At 39.4% G+C, this 7,385-nt stretch overlaps 1 pseudogene; it reads left to right on the forward strand.

Moving 5' to 3' along the window:
* The first annotated feature begins 686 nt into the window (after positions 1-686).
* Positions 687-5,771, forward strand: LOC104856660 (annotated as a pseudogene).
* The last annotated feature ends 1,614 nt before the right edge of the window (positions 5,772-7,385 follow it).

Genomic DNA, 7,385 nt, shown 5'->3' on the forward strand with positions numbered 1-7,385 from the left:
TTTAAATATCTTCTTAAGAATATTTACACAGTTGATTTAACATTATATCAGTTTATGCCTGTTGTATGTTTTAGATAACATTGTTGAACTTCCTTTGACCGAACATGAGGTGAACTTGCCAGTGGGGAAGGCGATACAGGTAGGCGTGCCTTCCTCCAGCCCAACAGAAGTCATTTATTAAGGGTCTGTTGATACTAGTTTACAAAGGATTTTTCAAAACTGTCTGCTTTGTGGGCTCACCTTTCAGTTTTAAGGAAAATCACATTTTTAAGATTCTTATTTCTTACTCTCACGATGCTATGTTCAGACCATATTATTTTTTTCTCAAATGGTCAGACTCATGATGTAAATACAATTTGCAATTTCTCTGGCTTCATACAAGACAAACTTTAATACTAAATGCAGAAAAACTAAGAAACCTGAAAACCAAGGAGCTTTATGCAAAGCTATGCTCTTTAAGTAGCTTTCTCTCAGAAAAAAAGTGTATGCGCTCCAAAACAATTTTTGTGATGTGAATCTTAGTCGGAGTCAAGATATATTAGCAAAAACAAAGCAACGTATACACGATATCTGATATCCTTTTGTTTTCTGTCCCAGATCAGGTGGAACCAACCAGTTTTATTTAAAAGATTTTGGCTTTTTCCCGACAGGTTTGCTTTGAGAGCACAGATGCGTGAAAACCTCCACTAATCAATGCCAATGTGGGAGAGGAAAAGACTCACATCAGTATCACTGTCATTGGACACATGGATTCAGGCAAGTCCACCACTATCAGCCAGCTCATCTACCATTAAAAACTGCTGAGATGGGGCAAGGTTCTTTCATGTATGCCAGGGTCTTGGACGAACTGAAAGCTGAGCGTGAGTGTGGTATGGACATTGACATCTCCCTGTGGAAATTGGAGACCAGCAGGTATTATATGGCTATCATTGATGCCCCAGGACACAGGGACTTTATCACAAACATGACTACAGGCGCCTCTCAGGCCAGCTGTGCCATCCTGATTGTTGCTGCTGGTATCTCCACGAATGGGCAGAATGTGAGCGTGTCCTTCTGCCTGACACACTGGGTGTGAAACAGCTGATTGTTGGTTAACTAAATGGATTCTACCGAGCTGTCCTATAGCCAGAGGAGATATGAGGAAATTGTTAAGGAGGCCAGCACCTACATAAAGAGAATTGGCTACAACCCTGATACAGTAACTTTTGTGCCAATTTCTGGTTGGAACGGTGACAACACGCTGCAGCCAAGTGCTCACACGCCTTGGCTCAAGGGACGGAAGGGCACTCGTAAAGATGGCGATGCAGTGGAACCACACTGCTGGAAGCTTTGGATTGCATCCTGTCCCTCACTCCACTCACAAGCCCTTGCGTCCACCCACTGAGGATGTCTACAGAATTGGTGGTATTGCTACCATCTCCGTGGGTTGAGTGAAGACTGGTGTTCTCAAACCCGGCATAGCGGTCACCTTCACTCTAGTCAGTGTTATAACTGCAGTGAAGTCTGTTGAAATACACCATGAAGCTTTGAGTAAAGCACTTCCTGGGTCACTGTGGGCTTCAACGTGAAACGTGTGTCTGTCAAAGATGTTCATTGTGGCGGTGTTGCTGGTGACGGCAAATACGATCCAGCAATGGCAGCAGCTGGTTTTGTTGCTCACGTGATTATCCTGAACCTTCCTGGCCAGATCAGTGCTGGCCATGTTCCTGTACTGGATTGTTACACAGCTTGCATCACTTCAAGTTTGCTGAGCTGAAAGTAAAGATTGATTGCTGCTCTGGCAAGAAGCTGGAAGATGGCTCCAAATTCTTGAAATCTGGTGATGCTGCCATCATTGACATGATTGGTGGGATATTTTTTTTGGTAAGTATTTTTCAAGCCAAAGCAAGTGTCAAATTTTGGTGAAACAAAATTCTTAGTAGTCAATTGTTATAATATATTAGATTTATGGGATTATATTATTTAGTAACAGTAGGACACAAATTTAAATTTTTATCACAAAATGTTTATTTTTCAGTTTTAATTTCCATGGTCATGTGGTGCATAGAACAGAAAGCATTGGGGTTGGCTGAAGGAAATAAAACTCAAGAAAATGCTGAGCCAACGACACTTATAAGGAAGGCAATTAATGGGTAATACAAAGAAGTACCAGGTAGTGTCTGAGTTGGTCTATTGGAGGTCTCCTTTCCTCCCTAGCACAGCCCGAAATTGGGAGTTTTCCCTTCCCATGAGAAGAATAGAACATATCACTCCTAGAATAGGGATGGATAGCAGGAAAAATACATGCAAAATCCAAAGAAAACATACTGATCGTGAGGAATAAAGGTCACCTATGTTATGGAGCAGGGCTGTACTATTGAAAAAACTCAAGAAAAGCCACTTTACGATAAATAATAACACAAGAAAGCATAGACATTTGTGATACATGTGTGAGGTAAGCACAGCATTCTCTGTAATTCATATACAATAATTTGTATATAAAGTTAAATTTAAGTAGGCACATGATAGAATGGGAGTTCATAGAATATATTCATGCTGAAGTTAATGAATTCCAGGCTCTCATCTGGTGCACTAATCCTTTCTTTGTGAAGCCCAGAAGTATAGAATTCTAATGAAGTCAATATTTTCAGTAGGCTTCCCCTCCTTGTTTATTATGGTAGGATTTTGAGACCCAGAGTGGGAAAAGCCAGATACGTGGGACTCAAGAAGAATTTTGTTCTAACAAAGTATATTTTTGCCAGTCCATATTACATGTTTCATTTTTTTTGCCACCTTCAGGGCTGTATTATTCACTCTTGCTTTTAATCTTATTACTATACTAGCTGGATCCATTTGTGGACTTATAATTAATTTAGATTCTTATTGTAACTAGGAAGTTGTAATTACTTCTCCTCCTTTTGTTTCTGAGTTGCCATAGCTGCTATTACCCAAACATTTCATCTCAAAATTTCCTAATTTATTTGGACATCATAGGAAAAAAACTTTTTGTAATACATAGCAACTTACTGTCTACACAGCTGGAAGGATAGGATATTGTTGACTATATGAAACTGAAGAAATGCAAAATAGCAGAGAACTGAGCAAAAAAGCTGGTTCATTTCCCACCAGAGGAAGCAACCCTTCAATGAGACATGAACTTGGACCCCGGTATCTGCTGGGCAATGTCTGTGGGGCTGGTGCTGGCCTGGGAGGCAGATGTCCAAGCATCGGGTCTTCCTGTGCTCACGTAAGGTGTTCCCTGGACTTGCTCATGGGGGTCCTTGTTTAGTGTTTTGGAAACTCAGCATAAACTTTTAAAATTATTCTTCGGTAGGCTGTACACCCATGATCTCTACTCATTCACGAGTCCATGAGGCCTCTTGAGTATTAAGTTTAGATGTCCTTCTGCTTAGTTTATGTCCATGATATTTTCCACTCATGTGGCCCTGAGATATGACAGCAGGTGGATCCGTTCCACCCGGGTCTCAACTCAGATGCTCAGTTGATTCAGATAACCTGCAAATACAGTTTTAGTGTTCGTGACAGCCTGACTGCCTGTCGTGTTTGACTAACCTGTCTCGTCTATTTTTTCAGGGTAAATATTTTCTAGCCTGGGTCATTGCATTCTGGAATATAAAAATGAAAAGCATGATCTGATATTTGCACATGATTAATTGCATCTCTTGATTTTATCACCAGCATTTCATTAATTGGAGATCTTTCTGATGCCAGATGCAGGGTGTTCACCATTCCTCCTGGCACGGTGCCAGCGACACCTTAATGAATCTTCCTCCTTGCCTTCCTGCTCATCACTGGCAAACTGCACTTGGGCTCAGCATATCCATCAGTTTTGTTACTGCAATAAGTCCACCCTGCATCAGTGACATTTCTTCATTGCAGAGCGGATGTCAAGAGAGTTTCTATCACACACCTTCTTTAATGAAAATTACATTTCCGTGTCCCTTGTCTAGTGAGCTCGTTAAAAAGCTAATAAGGTTATTTTATCAGAACTTTTACTTTGGGACACATGCTAGCATGGTGATTTTTTTGTTTTAATGGTGCTGGGAATGAAACTTAGCCCTGGCCTGCAAATGCTCTACCCCAGCCCAACAGTCTTTATTAAGATCGGATATTGCAAACCTCCTTATCGAACTTACTCAACTGTGGTTCCTGGAACCCATCCCTTTTGTTTTTAAGTAAGCAGGAAAAGGTTTATTTAGTTTGATGTGTGACACTCCTTCCATCCTTGGGCTTCAAGGCTTCCAGATGTTGGTCCTATGTCAACATCTGTGCATGGTTTCGTATCTCTAGAAGGAAATTCAGGTGGGTCCAGAGAAGGAATTATATTTAAATTAGATATTATCTGACTCCTATTTAATCTCATCATGTTTTAGTTCCTTTTTAAAAAACAGGTTTTTCCCACTTGATGAACTGAATTGTAGTGTCTTGGTACAGAAGGTGGTAACAAAATACCAGAATAGTGAATTTTTTGTGGTTTGTTTGCATGACATCTTTTTAAATTTCTACTAATTTCTTTTTTTTGAACATCATTTTGTTATAATTTAAAATTGCCCATAACTTTATGCTTATGAAGTTATGGTTTCATTTTTTCCTGGATGTTTATAATTATTATTTTACTTATTTTTATCTTTATCAAGTTTATTGGTCCATTTTAGGTATACAATACAGTTATATTGGGACCTTGTATCTTTACATGATGTATCTTGGTTCTTATTTTTTCCCCGTTCCCCTGGCGTTCTTTCACCCCCTCCACCCTTCCCTGTTTACAAAGCGTGTGTTGGTAATACCCAGTGCTTACATTTCTCGTGCGAAATTGGAACATGTACGTAATACATTTTACTTACTTTTTTGCACCCCTTTCCCTTCCTTCTGTCCTCCATCCATCTCTTGATCTCTTTCCTTGTTCAGTACGTTTGCAAATACAACGTCTCCATTCCTTATGTATGTACAGCTGGCACATGTACATGACCCATCTTATTTCCTTTTCTGTCATCTCCTTTCATTCCAGTCCTTCCCTCCTCCCTCCATCTTTTCATCCCCATTCCCTTTTGAGAAAGAGATATCTTCTTACTTCTTGTATCTATTGTGTTCTTTATTTATAATTTAGATTTCTCATATAAGAGAAAAAATGGGATACTTAAGTGTGTGTTTCACAACATTATCATCTCAAGACGCATCCATTTTCCTATAAATGATGCAAGTTTACCTTTCTTTATGGCAGAGTAGTAACACTCCAATCTACATATGGATCACACTTTCTTTATCCATTCATCTGGTAGACACATAGGCTGCTTCCCAGATTTAGCTCTTAGGAGTTGTGCTGCTGTGACTATGGGTATGCGTGGATCACTGTAAGTGATGTCTTTAACCCCGTGGGAAAGATACAGAAACAATTTTGATACTGTCATATTGCTTACTACACATCCCCCTTACATTTTATACTTTTACAAACCCTCATCAGATATTTTTCTTCTGTATTGATTGCTCAAAATGATGTTGATTTGTGCTGCAGTCATTTTTAAGTTTCTGGGGATTAAATACTGCTATTTTTTCCATCACTTAGTTTCTGTCATGAACTTTGTTGGAGTCTGGCATATGTGTAATTTTATCCACGGTGTTTCATTTTTGCTCCTTTTATTTTAGCATGAGTGCAGATGCCCAGGGATTATCTGACTCCTGCAGAAGTGGCTCTTTCTTCTTCGAGGCCTGCTTATGTGAGCACCACTTGGGCGCTGCCTCTCCAGTGCAGTCTGAGCAGGCAGAAGCTGCCCTGCGGGGCAAGGACCTTCTCTCAAGTTGGTAAGTTTAATGGCCTCTTCCTTTTGCTTCTCGGATTTGGGGAGTGGTAGCTGCCTCTTGTGATTTCTACATCCATAAATATACTTCACATTCCTTTCCATGAAATTATTTTTCGTGTATCCAGATGACTTCAAATTTCGGGTCCGATTCTGGGTGATATGGGTACCACTGATGCAGTTACTACTGCACTTGCACACATCAGGCCAGCACTTTACCACCGAGTATGTCTCCAGCCATCCGTATTTTTAAAATTTTGACTCAGGGTCTTGCTAAATTTGCCTTGGACTGGGGGTCCTCCTGCCTCAGCCTCCTGAATAGCTGACATTACTGGCATGAACCACCATGCTTATCTAGATCTGGTCTATTTCTGTCACCAGATCATTACCCTGGCTTTTACTCTCTGCTCCTCTTGAAATAGTTTTCTTCTGACTTTCCCCTGCATTATTTATTTATTAGGCAGGACAATTTGTTAATTCTTAAGATGCTAAAAAAAGTGTATTTATGCACCAATTTGGGAATCAGGGACAGCAGTAGGCACTGCTGTTGATATGATTGGAAATCGTCTCAGAGTTCACTCTACCCCAACCTTGGGCTATCGGAACCATTCAGAACGTGTCTAAATCTTCTGGCCTCCTCAGAACCATCTGTATTTCATGGATTTGGGGGGTATATACCCTTACAAAGCCACTTCTCAGGGTGCCATTGTCAGTATTTGTTCACAGGACAAAGCTGAAAATGGTAACCCTAGGATAAGATGATTGTTCTTGAGTGTTTTTGTTTTAGGAACACTTTATACTTCTAAAAATTATTTAGGACCCACAGAACTTAAGTGTGGGTTATATCTGCTTATACTTACTGAGTTATGAGTAAAAGTCAAGTTTAAATATACTCTAGTTCATTAAAAATAATAAAAATAGCATACCTTTAAAATTATATGTTATGTAGACTTTTTGCAAATCGTTTGAATACCTGGCTTCCAGAAGGAAACTCAGCTACTCTTCTCATATCTGCTCTTTATTCAATCTTTGTTTGTTTTTTTTTTTGTTCTTTTTGGAGACAGAGTCTCGCTATGTAGCCCATGCTGGCCTCTTCCTACCTTAGCCTGTGTGTTGGGATTTGCTACCTTGCTCTGTACTCAGTTTTTTCAAATAGGTTGTTTTGATTGAAATATGAAGAATCTAATCTTGTACCTGTGCTGGAATTAAAATGGAAATTTTAACAATAATATTTCCATATGATTGTGGTTATTCTTTGATATTGAATAAAAAACTAAACAAGAGGTAACTTCTTAACTTTAATCACAGTGTGGAGCCTGAAAATGCATTAATAAACTTTAGGTTCTAGGGGTCAGGGATTTAGCTCAGTGGTTCCACTGCCTGCCTCACAAGTGCAAGGACCAGAGTTTGATCCCCAGCACCAAAAAATAAAAACGAAAACAAAAACTTCAGGTTCTCTATACAATCTATTGTTCTTTCGCTCTTTTTGCCCAAACTTCTTTTGTAACATGATTTATAAGTCATGTGAAAATTCTTGGTTTACTGAGTTAATGCTGTCCTTCCATATGTTGATATATTTCATTATACAGC

Source organism: Fukomys damarensis, unplaced genomic scaffold (genome assembly GCF_012274545.1).
Source record: "Fukomys damarensis isolate Sample0158 unplaced genomic scaffold, DMR_v1.0_HiC HiC_scaffold_19, whole genome shotgun sequence".
Classification (NCBI taxonomy): Eukaryota; Metazoa; Chordata; class Mammalia; order Rodentia; family Bathyergidae; genus Fukomys; species Fukomys damarensis.